Below are 17,272 nucleotides of genomic sequence, written 5' to 3' on the forward strand. Positions count from 1 at the left end.
ATGCTCAGGGCTGCAGCCAGGCAAGACCATGATCAAAGCCCTCCCACCCAGACTGCTGACCTCTTGCAGCAGCTGCAAACAGCAGGAGAGCCCCTTCCTCTTGCAGTATCCCTCCAGCGCCCTCTACTGAGACAGCTCAATATCCTGCCCACTGTAATGGGTGGGTGCTAAAGGAATTCTATTCATTATGACAGAGCATGTATTTAGAGTGAATCTGGAGTTCAGCGGCAGTAAGCTGATAAGTGGCACAGGGAGACATTACTCTGTGACAAATGACATCATTCTGTGGTGATGGGACTTCGTGCATTTGCTATGTTGGGGATATAGACTTTTCAACTGTACAGGGTGGGGATCCACTCTGTACCCTTCTGTATCCTTCCCCAGAGACTGACCCACATGGACCTCAATGGGTATAGCCAAATGGAGAACTTCAACAAGAGACTGGAGGAAGTGAGGAGAGAAAGGATAGAGTATCGATTTCCTTGACTATCCTCCTATTGGGTATCCTTGGGCTGCCTGTTTTGCTCAAGAAGGCCTGCTCCAGAGAAAAGCTTCTTAAAATATCTGTGGTGAAGGCCCAGCATGTTTTCCTTATTTCCAATTTATCAATAGCTGGCACTTCTGTAAATAGATATAATTGAAAGAAATTACTAGAAAAATTAAATACAATTAAAAATAAAGATATAGGCCAGGTGTGGTGGCTCGTGCTTGTAATCTCAGCACTTTGGGAGGCTGAGGTGGGCAGATCACGAGGTCAGGAGTTTGAGACCAGCCTGGCCAACACAGTGAAACCCCCTCTCTACTTAAAAAAAAAAAAGAAAAAGAAAAAATTAGCTGGGGGTGGTGGCAGTCACCTGTAATCCCAGTTACTCAGGAGGCTGAGGCAGAAGAACTGAACTCAGGAGGCAGAGGTTGCAGTGAGCCAAGATCATGTCTCCGCACTTTAGCATGGGTAACAGAACAAGACTCCATCTCGGGGAAAAAAAAAAAAAAAAGACATAGAAAATCCAACCCAGGCCGGGCGCGGTGGCTCAAGCCTGTAATCCCAGCACTTTGGGAGGCCGAGACGGGCGGATCACGAGGTCAGGAGATCGAGACCATCCTGGCTAACACGGTGAAACCCCGTCTCTATTAAGAAATACAAAAAAAAAAAAAACTAGCCTGGAGAGGTGGCGGGCGCCTGTAGTCCCAGCTACTCGGGAGGCTGAGGCCGGAGAATGGCGTGAACCCGGGAGGCGGAGCTTGCAGTGAGCTGAGATCCGGCCACTGCACTCCAGCCTGGGTGACAGAGCGAGACTCCGTCTCAAAAAAAAAAAAAAAAAAAAAAAATCCAACCCTATTTTTATTATTAGATAAACCTCATTTTTTATTAGACACAATTATTCTATGGAATTGCTGTTGAAGTTTATAAATGCTTATTCTCAATTTCTGTACCTAGTTCATCTAAAAAACAGTTGCTGGGTCAGCATCTGCCTGTGGATTCCTCTCCTTTGGTTTTGGTGCCCGCTATCTCTCTGTCCCTTTGGCCTAGGGGTAGTAACAGCTCTGCTGTCTTCAGCCCTGCATTCATGTAGCATCACTTGTGGTTTCTCTGTACCCCACTTGCATGTTTGTAACTAGTCCCTTTGTAAATTATTGGACCTGCCTCACCTTATCCTCATTTGAGCATGGCGGTTGTTTGTTTCCCTTGTGGCTGTGATTGATCAGCAGTAAATGTCTTATTCTGGAAGAGGAGGTGACTGTGTGAATTTGGCAGGAGAAAGAATACACTACAAGTAGGTAGATAGGAGTGAAGTTGCTACTCACTGAAAGCAAGGAGAAAATTTATGGGGATGAGAGATGATAAGTTATTATCATTAAATGTTTTAGGGTAACAAGATGGAATTGGGTTAGATTAATTTGTACGAATAACTATGCATACAGAGAAAAATATCTAGGATATTTTGAGAGACTAGTTATAAGTGGACTTATCACATTTCTGGCAGATAAGAATCTTTTGACTAGATAAAAGACTGTAACCAACTGTCCGACAACACGTCCTTAAGCATCAATCGTCACGTATTTTTAAATAAAGACATAGATTTCTAGATGGGGAAGAATGAATACATTTTTATGATTGTTTATTGAACTGTTTATGCTCTATGGGAATCTTTCTCATGTAGATGTATCTATAGGTCACATTCCCTCACTTTAAGCATACTATGAAGTGTTACGTGGAATATCTGAGTGAGAACACCAGGACGGCTGCTTGTGACCATATTGCTGAGACGTTCCATTCATTCACAGCGATGCTTTTTTTTTTTTTTTTTTTTTTTTTTTTTTTTTTTTTTTTTTTTTTTTGAGACGGAGTCTTGCTCTGTCGCCCAGGCTGGAGTGCAGTGGCCGGATCTCAGCTCACTGCAAGCTCCGCCTCCCGGGTTCACGCCATTCTCCTGCCTCAGCCTCCCGAGTAGCTGGGACTACAGGCGCCCACAACCGCGCCCGGCTAATTTTTTTTGTATTTTTAGTAGAGACGGGGTTTCACCGTGGTCTCGATCTCCTGACCTTGTGATCCGCCCGCCTCGGCCTCCCAAAGTGCTGGGATTACAGGCGTGAGCCACCGCGCCTGGCCAGCGATGCTTATATATAGACAATGTTTTTTCCTTGGGAGTCATTATATGTGCTAACTTTAATGGTGTTACTCTAATAATTATGTACGAGCTTGTTAATGAACTGGGAAACATTGATTTTAGAAGCCTTAGAAACTGGAGGAAGGTGCTTCATGTGGATCTTTCTACTTTTTGTATCTTTTGTGTCTCCATGAAAAAATCTTTTAATTTGTGAAAAGTAAGCCTCAGAAATCATGTCTAAGCATTTTGTAGAAGGATGCATGTGAGAAAAAGCCCCTGCACTGTCATAGCGATCCTTTGGTGTTTTAAGATGAAAAAGTTCAAAGCATTTTAGAATAGTCATAAAGATGACATTGTATAAGTTAGGAGCTGGTTGTCCTGTTACTTTGTGGTGACAAAACTGGTGAAAGTGGTATTATGTTTGGATATGTTTGGAGCAATGCACTTCTGTTGATAGTGCCTGCCTACCTTGATTTCTGCACTTCTCCATGTAAAAGCTTCACTCTTTCTTTTAGAAACTGGTTTCTCCCAACCGCTACTGAAGATTGTCAACCAATGCACTTAACCTCACCAGTTAGCCACAAGCTGGGCAAGTCACCCAGTCTGGGTCAATTGTAATCTTTATACAGAAACTTCTAAGGATGTGGAGAGCCAAAGCTCTTGCCTCTTGTATTTGACACCAGAGCTGCTGGTGGTCATGTTCCTGGCACAAGGGGAAACCTGGGAAAATGAGATGGATGCTGAGAAAAGAGTAGAAGCTATGGGGACTGGATGGAGAGAGTTGTTGTGTTGTCCTTGGTTCCAGTTCCTGACATCCTTAATACTTTTCAGTTATTTTTCTTTAGTTCCTTCAATTTTGTAAGTTACCCAAGTTATTCTAATATCTTAGTAAGTCCTTTTTGGCTTTAGTTAATTTGATTTGGGTTTCTGTTTCTTGCAATAAAATTTTTCTAATTAATACAGCAGTTAAATATTGAGATATTTATTTCAAACAAAATTCCCAGCTCTTGAATTTAGCACAGTTCCTCAGCACTTTCTGGAACTCCACTATCAATGTCGGGAGTCAACTTCCTAGGCAGAGTATAGTAAAATCTCTATTATGTTCCAGTAGTGGGGAGTAAAAGTCTTTCAAAACTCATGGATAATTTCTATTTATTTTTATTTCACTTTGGAAGACATAGAAACATTGTACATATTTTACATTTTTTCATTTAGCACAATTAATACATCAAAAGTGAAGGTTGTTCCTCAGTGATAACTATGAGAGGGTAACTAACATTTGATGCCACTGAAAAGTTTTGGAGCCAAAAGGGGCCTCAATCTATAACCTAAACAACCTTGAGTTCAGAACAGATAATGGTGTTGAAATAATATTCTATGTATAGAACCATATGATTTCTAACAGCAGGAGCAGGATAACTGAGGGAATAACTTACATACCTTGACAAGCCATGCAAAATCAGACTTTATAGATAACTCCAAGGAAGATGTTTAATGTAGGATATGAATCTAGGCCACACTTCATACATCATGTGTTCACAGAAAAATGCAGTCTCTTAGCAACCATCACCTGGTTGTCAAGTAATTACTTGATTTTTATAGACATCTGGCTTTTTGAGGCACATGCCTCACTGATATTTAAGCATAATATCTAGGTTAGTGTTGAAATAATTATATTTCACTTTCTTCCAAATAATACTTAAAAATTAACTGTTCAAACTTTGCCTCTTTTTTGAAATTGTGATAAACCATTGTAGGGAACTATGGTAGAGAATAAGGAAAAAAATTCTGAGCTTCTTCTTCTGTGAATGAATGAATGAATGAATTCATTTGTTCAATAAAACACATATTCAATGTCCACTGATGCTAGGCCTGGAGATATAAAAATAAATCAGAGCTCATCTCTGCTCTCAAAGGTATCCTGGCATGTGGAAAACCAATAATACCACAAATCAGAGTGTTATGTTAGAGAACACGGACAGTCAACTCAACAGTAATTGTGCACAACTGGGAGAATTCTCCTTGGGTTGGAAGAGGAGTCAGTGAAAAATACTTCACAGAGGAGGGGGCATTTGACTATTTGACTTAGGTTTAATGAATAACGTCTAATTCATTTCTCATCAGACCTCTTCTCTCCTCTTGGTTCCAGGAGCCTTATCCTGTGACTTAACTTGAGCTGGAACTCTTTTGCAATTAATGATACCAAAAGAGAACTGTAGAGTGTAAATATGTGTTGGGGGTAAGGTGTTCCAGATAGTTGTGATTAATGACATTACTACAGGGAGAAAGGAAATGCAAACAATCAAATTAATACTAACTGAAGAAAGGCAGGCTACTCAGAGGTATGCACACTAAAGCCACAATTTTTGTTATATATGTATGTATGTATACATAACATATACATATGGGAAAATATTTTCTAGTACATTAGTAGGGGATAGCTCTATGGGATTATGAATCATTTTAAATTGGTTCTTTTTAAAATGTTAATGTTGTCTCAATTTTTTTCAATAAACACATGCTTACCAGTAAATTAGAAGAGAAATTAGAAGAAGTCTTGGTGGGATTTTTGAATTATTCAAAATACATTGTTTTTAATGCTTTCCAATTTTCTTCAATGAACATGTGTTCTAAAAAAAGCTAATAGATGTGATTAGGAAAAAGGAGAAAAGCTAACAACTTAGAGGACTGAAAGATTACGGTAACATGGTAACTCACACGCTTAAAACTTTACTATATTCCTTCTCTTTGTCTGTCAGGCAAAATAGTAATTGCATTATCTGGAATATTTCACCTCCACATCTCTGCAATACCAGTGCTTTCAACAGTGATTGGTTAGAGGTAGGCATATGACATAGTTATGACCACTGAGACATGATGCTGTGTGTGCTGTGAAGTATCTCAAAAGGAGTAAGGAAGATACAGCCTCTTCTTTCTAGGGACTTTGTTTGTAGTGTGACACCTGGAGCATTTTGCTACTGTTTTGTTTTGAATTGTGTCCCCCACCCCCGAAAAAAGATATGTTTGAGTTCTAATCCCCAGGATCTCAGAATGTGACCTTATTTGGAAATAGAGTCATTGCAAATGTAATTCGTTAAGATGAACTCATACTGGAGTAGAGCGGGTTCCTAATCTAGTATGACTGGTATCCTTACTAAAAAGAGAAATTTGAATACTGGCTACACCATGTAAAGATTAAGGCAGAGATCGTGGTGATGCATCTACAATGTCAACAATTGCCAGCAAACCATCAGAATCTGGGAGAGAGGTATGGAATGGACTCTGTCTCGCAGCCCTAAGAAGGAACCAATTCTGTGCATGCCTGAATCTTGAACTTCCAGCCTCCACAACTGTGAGACGATACATTTTTGTTATTTAAGCTACACAGTTGTGGCACTTTATTACTGCAGTCCTAGCAGACTAATACAGCTACCTTGAGAGGAAATAGCATGGGGATGAAGGTGATGTGCTGAAGAAGCACAGCAAAAAATGGAAAGATGGTCCATGAGGACCTCCTTAGCCATTGAATTGACAAGCCCTCTTCCCTGGAGTCCCTCTTCCCCGGGATTTTTTTTGGTATGTGTAATAACCACTTTTCCTAATGGTGCAAACCATTTTGAGTTGCCCTTTGGCTACTAGTAATTAAAGCAAACTAACCAAGTCAGCCCTCCCCAGTGTTCCTTTTTACAATCTAAATTCTGATGTCCAACTCCTCCCTGGGCCACTCACTGTCCCCATCTGTCTATAGATCTAAAGAAGAAAAAGAAGAATAAATCCTTTTTTTCCCCAAGAGATCTCTCTGCTTTTGTGCAAAACAGAAAGGATGGCATTATCTAACTTTTCTCATCATTAGAAGTCAAGCCCGGCCGTGATGTTATGACGTTTTGATGGCCACATTTTATGAGAAAAGCCCAAACAGACAGACCTGTCTGTAAATTCTTTCATTCTTTGCATTCCTTCCTTGACTGTGCCTTAGAGAGTGTTTGATTATTGCAGGGTAGATGGAAAAGAAGCAAGTTCTGGCCTATGCTCTAGTTCCTCACTTTCTGGAGTTATCTTTTGGGCCTGGAGTCCCTTGGAGTGAGGAAAGGAAGCCATTTTTACACTCTACTGTGGTAGCAGTAAACTTCATACTCTTAGGAGGCTGCGTGCCATCTTCAAGAGGAAGAGAATGAAGAGGTTAAGAATTATGCCATCGAAATGTGCTGCTCTGGCATATTGACTATTTTGAATTAAAGATATTTAAAAAATATCAGACATGAGGAGGTCACTCTGATCTTAATTCTGTGTCTTAATGGCAGGAGATGAAATTCTTACGTGAGAGATGGCCTCCCTGTCACAGAAGGAATACCATTCTCCTTATCAAGGATGAGAAATTAAAGCCGAGAGAATTCTGTATAGACTTTGTTCAAGTAATTCTTATATTTTAAGCCTCCCCACAAAATTGAGCTGCCTTTTCAAAAATGTACTGTCCTTTGTGCAACCAGTGTGGAAGCGATTGACTCTCACTGCTTCCTTGGATCTTCTTTTCCCTATATGGGCTCTTATGTCCTATAAAACATGTATTAAATAAATTTGTATGCTTTTCTCCTGTTAACCCGTCTTATATCAATTTAATTCTTGGGCCCAGGTAGGACCCTAAGAGGATGGAGGTTGAGTTTTGCCACCTCTGCAAGGGAAAAGAGAGATGCCCAGACCACCAGGGCAAATCTTTGATTTCCCAGGCTTCGAAAGGGGCACTGTGTCTGAACCTGGCCCTCTGAAACTTCCTCTTCCTGGACATCCCAGCTGCTGATGTAAGTGGCCCCTGCACTGGCTCAGGGCTGGGACATTAAGGAATTTCCCTTTTGTTGACGTAACAGTAGGATGGCTATAGCTAACAACAATATATTATTTAGTTTCAAATAACTAGAAGGAGGATATGAATGTTCCCAACACAAAGAAATGACAGCTATTTGAGATGATGGATATGCTAATAACCTTAATCTGATTCCTATACATTATATGCATTACATATGCATACCTTGTATGTACAATATCACTATGTACCCCATAAATATGTGCAATTATGTGTCAAATAAATTTTAACGAAGATTCCTATGGTTTTATCATTTTCATGTGGCTTCCCTATGTCTTTTAAGCTGCTAAAGTAACTCACACTTCCACAGAGGATCTGGATTTGGGGGAAGAGAATAATTATTTATACTTACATGAACTCTTCAGCCCCTGATCACCAGGCAGAACTCCTAACTGGTATCCTGCCTCCATTTGTGTTGCAAGTCATGGGTTTGAGGGATCTCCTGAAAAAGCTTTGGAGTTTTTACCCAGGAATGCTGGTCTGGATTCTCATCTTATTTACTCATTCATTTAAGAAATGGTGATGGATTGGCCAGGCACGGTGGCTCACGCCTAATCCCAGCACTTTGGGAGGCTGAGGCTGGTGGATCACGAGGTCAGGAGATCAAAACCATCCTGGCTAACACGGTGAAACCCTGTCTCTACTAAAAATACAAAAAAAAAAAAAAAAAAAAGCAAGTAGCTGAGTGTGGTGGTGGGCGCCTTGTAGTCCCTGTTACTCGCGAGACTGAGACAGGAGAATGACGTGAATCCGGGAAGCAGAGCTTGCAGTGAGCTGTGATAGCACTACTGCACTCCAGCCTGGGTAACAGAGCAAGATTCCGTCTCAAAAAAAAAAAAAAAAAAAAATAGAAATGTTGATGGATTGATATTCAGAGAAAGGTATTTTTGAAGCTGGTATTTTTCTCCTGATGAATAAAGAATGGGAAATGACTTCCTTGAATGCTGTGGTTATCAAAGTTGAAATTAATGATTGTGAAGTATCCTTACAAAACTTGTGAGAGTAAAAAGCTTTCTTAAAAGGGTGCAAAGAAACTACATTATTCTTCAGCCTAGTTATAACATATAGAACTTGCTACTTACAGATGAGTATTAAAATAGGTAATATTGATCAGAGAACATTTTATTAAATATAACACATGGTTTTTGGTGCTGACTTATTGTCAATCAATAAGTATTAGCCACTAAGTGCTTCTATTTAAATTATAAGTTATATTATTTATGTCATTTACCACTTATACTGTCACTTAAGTAAGTATTACTTCTGTTAAAAGTAATTTTCCAGGCTGGTTACAATGACTCATGCCTGTAATCCCAGCACTTTGGGAGGCAGAGGTGGGAGGAGCACTTGAGGCCAGGAGTTCAAAGAAGCTTGGGCAACATAGCAAGGGCCTGTCTCTACAAAAAATTTTTTAAAAAATTGGTTGAGTGTGGTGGTGCTCATCTGTAGTCTCAGCTACTCAGGAGGCTGAGATGAGAGGATGACCTGAGTCCAGGTTCTAGGCTGCAGTGGGCTATGATAGCACCACTGCACTTCGCCTGGGTGACAGAGGGAGACTCTGTCCCTAAAGAAAAAAAACTAGTTTTCTTTTTGAAATTTCTTTATGTATGTAATTATAAAAATACATTTCTGGGGCCGGGTGCAGTGGCTCACACCTGTAAGCCTAGCACTTTGGGAGGCCGAGGCGGGAGGATCAAAAGGTCAGGAGATCGAGACCGTCCTGGCTAACACGGTGAAACCCAGTCTACTAAAAATAAAAAAATTAGCCAGGCATGGTTGCAGGCGCCTGTAGTCCCAACTATTCAGGATGCTGAGGCTGAAGAATGGCCTGAACCTGGCAGGCGGAGCTTGCAGTGAGTTGAAATTATGCCACTGCACTCCAGCCTGGCCGACAGAGCGAGGCTTTGTCTCAAAAAAAAAAAAAAAAAAAAAATTTCTGGGATGATCATAGAAATATTTTCCTATTTAAAATTATTTTCAGTTATTAAATTTTTCAGTTATGTAAATTTATTTTCAGTTATTTAAACTTTTATATTGGATCATATATCACTCAAAACAATTCTTTACAGTTTATTTATTTATTTATTTATTTATTTGAAATTGGAGAAACAGCAGATGTGTTGAAAGGAAAAGTGTTTTGGAATCAGAGAGACGAGACATTAAATTCTACCTCTGATGACTACTTGCTGTGTGAACTGGGTCACATCTCTCTGGACCTCAGTTTCTTCATGTGTAATATAAGGATAATAATATTTATCTCACTGAATTAAATGTGACCATGGATGAAACACCTGGTATGTAGTAAACACTCAACTTTTAAAACCTCTATATTTTCTGAATATAGGCACGTAGGAAGTGTGAATGGTTGATATTTCATGGTTATAAGGCCATAGAGCTATTATCAATTATAAACAATTTTAATTGATGCTATTTTTACAGTGCCGCCACTACCCTAGATTTGTTTCTTTTTAATGTATGTGTGTGTCTCTAGTAGGAATATTACTAATACACTTAAATGCCATTTTCACTGAAAATGTTGGTGTTTAACCACAAGTATGTAAGATCAGTAGGATTCCTGCCTGGATTCAGATGGATTCATTACATGACTTATCATCTTGAGCTTGTCCAACAGAAAGATTTGTTTTGATTTTAGTTCTTCTTTTTTGATGACTTCCAATTTCTTTGTAGTTTGTGGTTTTAAAGCACACATTACTAATCTCCAAATGCCACAGACTTTTTTCCTTTCCTATATTGCATCTGTTGGATAAAATATGATTTAATGTTACTGTAGCAATAATAATTCTAATATTTGCATAGCACTTGGAGCTAAGCATCTCTTTATCTCTTATATAATTTCCTATTCATATTAACTCTGCATGGTACATAAGGCAAAGAAAATTGTCTTCACAATTTAGATGAGGAAACCAAGCTCCAGAGAAGCTGAGATTTGTCTGAAATTAAAAGCAGGTTCTGGAATTCGGTGTTAATATTACCTTTGCAAGATTATTTTTTACTATGTAAGAAACAGTTGGTTCTTAAGCTTGTTTGGATCCTGGAATTCTTTAAATCTCTGATGAATGTGATGGGGTCTCCCTCCATGTAACAGCAGAAATAAAAATATCTACACACATTTGTCCACTGTTCATCCTACCTTCCCAACTCAGCTAGTAAAGTGAACTTCAGTTTAGTAGTCCTGCTATGGATGACACTGCAATTCGCCTAACAAGACAACCTGGTTTTGCTGGTTTATGACGCTGTTATAGCTGTAAGTGTGAACACCCAAGGAAAACCCTTCTCTCAGCAATGTACTCTGATAATTTTCACCGCAGATCGAGTAATTCATTCAAACTGTGTTACATGAAAAATGAATAATCTACAAATGTTAACATCTTTAAGAGAAAAGAATATTGTGTTCAAAGAAGTTTAGGGAATGCTGCATATCATAGTCTCCTCATGGAGGTTCACTTTAGCATATGAAAGACTCTAGAAGTCCTGCACTGACAAAAACTGTGTAACTCTTTTTGACCCAGCTTCTCCCCATATCATCAAACTACATAGCCATATACCCCCTCCTATTTGTGGTATTCTTATTAGCATCACCTAGAATACAATTTTGGAAATGGTGACCACTTTCATTCAATCTTGTGATCCTTAACATCTGCCATTCTTCTTGGAAACTACTGACAATGTTGTGGTTGCATCACCATTTGAGACGTCTGGAACTGCTAGGTCTTTAACTGTTTCCTCTTCCTGTGTTATCACTTTCACCTAGGCCAGCTTTGAGGACTGCTGCCTTGTTCTGTCTAATTGTTTAATGTATTCAGACTGATACTGATGTGAAGCTCATTCTTCTGCTTTTTGTTCTAACAACTTTTGAAGATAACAGATAGGGATCAAGGGTACCCTTTGTAGTAGTTACCCCCTTTTTCACTCTCAGCAATTTTTAATCCCACCCTCCCCCTTTTTTTTTTCAGAGGGAGTCTTGCTCTGTCGCCCAGGCTGGAGTGCAGTGGCATGATCTCAGCTCACTGCAATCTCCACCTCCCAGATTCAAGCGATTCTCCTGTCTCAGCCTCCAGACTAGCTGGGATTACAGGCGCGTGCCACCTCACCTGGCCAATTTTTGATTTTTTGTAGAGATGGGGTTTCACCATATTGGTCAGGCTGGTCTCAAACCCCTTTTTTCTTAAAACCATGGTATTCACTATTTCAGTGACGATTGAATAGAGATTATCCTGCTAGAATATTCCCACATTCCATCATCAGGCAGGTTTGAGAGGAAGAAGTGGCTCTGTGACCAAGAGCCAGCCCTAGGTCAAGTCCGAGGTCCACTGTGTACTGAACCAGCTTCTTGAGCATGCCAGTCCACTAAGCTTCATCTGTAAAATGTGGGTAATAATGGTGCCTACCTCATAGATGCCATTGACCTGAGGCAGTGACTACATATCATGGAATTAGAAGAGGGCTTGGTTGATAATAACTGAGTGTTATAACTATTGGAAACCAATTTGATCCTCATGACTTACTGGCCTTGCTACACAGCAAGCACCCGAATGTTAGCTATTGCTATCATCACTATTACTCTTCCAATAATTCTGTTGATTTTAATTGTCTTGAGTTACCTGATTCCAGAATAATTTTAATATAAATTGTTTCCAGAAATTTTAATTCTAGTGTCCAGAGTTTCTGTTATGGAATTGATCTATTATTTTGTTGATTTTTAATAGCATATATCCAGTACAGAACAGACTGTTTTCTTTCCTGCTGATTTGAAAGAATTTCCCTGCCAAACTGAACCTTAGGGTAGAAGAGCTGTGTGTGTGGGAATGTGTCAGGATGTATCTAAACGAGCTTCAGGAAGGGAGAAGAGGCAATTATGTTTAACCTTCTGGAAATGCACAATCATCAAGAAAGCCACAGTTAATGGAAAAACAACCGAGTCCTATTTCTATGTTTATTTCTTTTGCTCCTAACCATTTCATTACATGGCTACAGAGTCAAGGGATAGCTTCATTGTAAGTTTGCTCTGACAACCTAAATAAATGGCTCAGAAAAACAAAGGAAAGTAAGGCCTACATTTCAATTCTATGCTTATTTGTTCCTTGCAGATTCTAGTGTTCCTCCCTTACTATGGGAATACTTGTTCAACCATTTTAAATGTGAAACAGTTTGTATGAATCAAGGTTAGTTTTCTCTTGAGAGACAAAAACATTACCGATACCAATTTAGATTTATTAAAATTGCTCATTAGCCATGTTTCATCAGTTAGAACTATGACCCTTAAAAAAGGAGGTCAGTTTGATTTGAAAGCAGGTGGGTTGGGACCTATTGTGAACTCTACTGTCGACAGGCACTCGATGAAGACATGTAAAAGAAGCCCTGGCCTAAGCAATGCCCTGTTACACATTATCAAGCAGTTTTCAGACACTTTCTAAAATTGTGGGACTATTTACATGAAATCTTATTTGGAACCCAAATCTATAGCAAGAGGCAACAAAAATGGTTGAAGTGTGAAGATTTGTTGACTTTTCCTTGCTCTCATTTTTCTCCCAAGATTATCTCTGAGGAACGTGAGAACTTCAGTTTTGAAAATCACTGAGATGTGGAATAAAGGGCGATCCTTGTTGAGTTTGTTACTCTAGTATATTAGGGGAAATACTTAAAAATATTTTAAAATTTTTATATTTTTAATGAATACTTTTGAAGAGGGTTTGGCAAATTGTGTTTTTCTGTAAACAGATGTAAAATTTTAGCCTTTGTAGGTCAAGATGCAAAATTGAGAATATTATGTAGATACTTATAACAAGGGAGAAAACAAATTTTCATAACATTCTTTGATAAAATTTAAAGTATAATAACAATCATCATTGAGTTCAAGTTTTTGTACTATAGGTTAGCTAATGAGAAAAATTGAATTCGTGTTTTAAAAATAACTTATTGATTAATTGGGGTACCAATTGGTGTTTCTGATGAAATATCTTGCAAACATTCATCTGTAAAAACAATTCTTAACTTGTAAGATGTACAAAACCAGATGACAGGGGAGATTTGATCAATGGGCCATTGTTTGTGGACCCCTGCCCTAGAATAAACTTCAATTGGAAAACAACAATTAGGAGATTTCAATGATCTTTTAATGTGTTTCATTTCACAATGCCGGCAATGAAACACTTTGGCAACTTTTTTTTTTTTTTTTCTCTTTGACAGGGAAATTCTAATACCCAGTGTGGATAAAGTTCCTGTAAAAGAGAATCTCACAACTTCTCTGTGGGAGTCTTTTCTGGAAGGGAATTTGTCAAAATGTGTCAAGAAATCTAAAAAAAAAGTGCACATATACTTTGTTTAACCCAGTGATTTCACTTGTAGGAATTTAACCAAATGAGGATTTATATCAAAGTGTTTATGTGCAGAGTTTTTCATTCCATTGTTCCTCCCTTACTGTGGGAGGCATTGTTTATTATAGAAAAAATGTAGGCACATCCTAAATGGTCAACTATAAGGGGATCAGTAAAATACATTATTGTAAAGGCATAAAAAAGATGACAATGTAGCCATTGCCAATTACATTATGACACTTTATTTATTGTCAAGATGGTCACAGTATGTTATTAACTGCTTAAAAAAAGCTACAGATGTTATGCATAGTACAATCCCTTTATTGTATTAAAAAATACATGCAAACATAGAGGAAACAAAAGACTACATGCTAAAATGTTAACAGCACTTATTTGTGAGATGTGAATATAGATCATTATTATTAGTAGCATAATGATAGGAACTATTTCTTGAGCATTTAGTAACCACAGGCACTCTGGGAAGTGCTTCACATAAATAATCTCATATAATCTTTAAATCAATGCTATGAAATAAACATTCTTATGTCTTCTAATGACAGGGACACTGAGGCTTACAGAAGTTAAACAGCTTGTCCAGTTGGCATAGTTAGAAAGGGAGGGTCTGGGTTTTGGACTCAGATGTGCCTGATTCCAGAATTTGTACTGCTGTCTTTCACACCACACTATTTCTCTTACTTTCTTCAGGCTAATTTGTATTTCTAATCTTGCTGTCAAGTATTAATGGGTGTTTCATTAAAAGTTGAAAATGAGAATATTGCGTGTAAGTATATTAAAAGCACTAAATTACCATGTAGAAGATTTAACTATTTCTTGTTCCTTTACTGCTGTTTCTAGGAACTCTCATTTGTTTACCCTTTATACTGGCCCAAGAGGCTTCCACAAAGATTTGGAAAGGTAGAAATCATTACTCAGGCTTCTGTGAAGAGTTGGGTATTCTAGTTGTCTCTAAGCCTATAATCTAGCCAAAAAAAAAAAAAAAAAAAAATGGCTTTTTCCAAGATGAGCAATCTTCCATACTTTTTTACGGTAAATTTCTTTGTTCCAAGAGACAATCTGACTCACCTTTTAGAGTCAGTGTAGGAAGTGGGAGCAGGAGCAGAAACTTCCTCACCCTTCACCACCATCCCCACCACTCCTTGCTCCTTACCACATTCCCTCAAAAGTGAATAGGGATAACATTGGTCCAGGAAGAGAGGGTTAACTTGTTCAAATTAAAACCTTATGTGCTTACATAATGATGTGTCTACCACAAATAAATTATTACCTGGATTTAAACTTCATGAGTTTTTTTTCTCTGCATGCAAGTCTACAGATGGTATAAAAATGATGACTCTTAAACTCCAACATTTTCCATTCACTGAACAAGATGAACTGCTCGCTCCTGCTAAATTGCTCTTTAAGATAATGAGGCCTGTCACCAAAGGACTGTGATCATCTTGTCACTTAGGTTTGTGTGATTACTGGGTTACAGTGCATAGTCAACATGATCAATTTTTTTCTTCTGACCTGTTTTGTCACTTCATCTGTTCCTAGTTCCTTGAAAACAAAATGAGGGTAAATTCATCTTTCTTAGGAGTTGTGAGGGCCGTAGTTTTATTTATTGAATGCAGTTTAAAGTGGTCTGTTGTGAAATGATGGCACATCACAGATAGATAAGGTCATACAAGGTGATTACAGGAGACACACGAAAAATTTTGAAATACTGGAAGATTAAAAGTGATTATAAATAAAATCAAGATATTGAATTGGAAATTTAATGGTGATTATTGGTTCTGAATCATCTTGGAGCAGGTGAAAATCATATTTTACAGTGAAGGATAATAAATAGTTATGTAGAGTAATCAGGGGTGAGGGGGTGGTGAAATCTAGTATATACTGTTATCTTTTTAGTTCCCAGTCATTCATGCTTTCATTTAGCAAATATTTATGAAGCTCCATAGCCAATGAAGATAGAGAGCTGAACAGAGCAGACCCAATTTCCATTCTCATGGAACCTAGAGTTTCCTGGTTGGATGCTGAGTATCTTGTAGTGTCATCTGACTTGGCAATTTTCATAAAGTATGATGATGTATGAGTCTCCCACCCCTTAACTACATAGACAGATTATGGTAGCATAAAAATGAAAGAGAGAGGGTAGTATAAAGGGTTGACTTTTTTGACTATACAAAACTTAGATTGATTGATATTTTAAAAATACCCCAGTATCACTGATTCAGACCAAAGGGAGAATACTGCTCTCATAATTCATACCAAAGGGAGAATACTGCTCTTTTCACAATATCTTTAGGGTTTTCATTCTCAAGAGGTGACGTCAAATTCTGACAATAGCAGAGCTATCCCTTCTGCCAGCTTTGCCTGAGCCCATAGATAGGGGCTTACTGCTGGATCCTCTTTGTTTAAGCAGTCAATTTTTCAAATTCAGTGTATTTGTGTAATGTAAAATAGCATTAAACAAAAAAATTAATTTTGATAAATTATGTTTTTTAAAAGAACTGAGAAAAACTTTTCTTTCCCACTAATATAAACATTTTCTTTACCCAATCTTCAAGAATTCTGGTTTGGAATTTTAAGCGTCCCCCAGTAATTTGTCCTTGACCTTCATCTAGTTGACTGACAAAGTAATGTATGCTGTTTGTCATTTAGCAGTTCTTTAAATTATTTTCTGTATTAATAAACCGACCCAATAGTCCCGTAGGTAGTTTTGTTTTTTTTCTTTAAAAACAACAACAACACACACACACACAGAAATGGATACTTTTGGTCTTAAAGCTTGAAATTTACTTTGTTTATCTGAGTTTCTTCCTCAGGAAAGGACCTCTAGGTCTCCCAAAAAGTATCAAAGAACTGAAACTCATTAGATCATGGCATCCAGACAATGAAACTCCGGGTCCCTCATTCATCATGATTACTTCTTTACTCTTCCCGAGTTCCTGTTTTCCCACACATAGTTACATTTCTTCCCTGCTGTATAAACTCCTAATTTTAGCCAGTCAAAAAGATGGATTTCACACTGATCTCCCATATCTTTGGCTATAGCACCCAATTAAAGCCTTCTTCTCTGGCAATACTGGTTGTCTCAGTGACTGGCTTTCTGTGTGGTGAGCAGCAGGACCTACACCAAACCCCTGGCATTTTGATAACATTAGGAACAATTAGTATTTGGTTTTAGAACCTTTATTCTTGTAGGGGAGACAACATTTTATTTCAACCCTCTTAGTGCCACCAGCTGGGACTGAGAATTAAACTGGCATAAGATAGATTAGCAGGGGAAAAGCATATAGATTTTTGCATGTACGTGAGAGCCCCCATAGGAAAATCAAGACTCAAAGAAGTAGCAAAGCCAAGATGCTTAAACAGGAGGATGAAGAAAGTGTGGCAGTTATGAGAAAGTAATGAAAATGCATGGAGACGCTAAGGAAGATAAGACTTATTTTTAACAAATTGTTTAT

The sequence above is a fragment of the Macaca nemestrina genome, chromosome 3, assembly GCF_043159975.1.
Source record: "Macaca nemestrina isolate mMacNem1 chromosome 3, mMacNem.hap1, whole genome shotgun sequence".
Classification (NCBI taxonomy): Eukaryota; Metazoa; Chordata; class Mammalia; order Primates; family Cercopithecidae; genus Macaca; species Macaca nemestrina.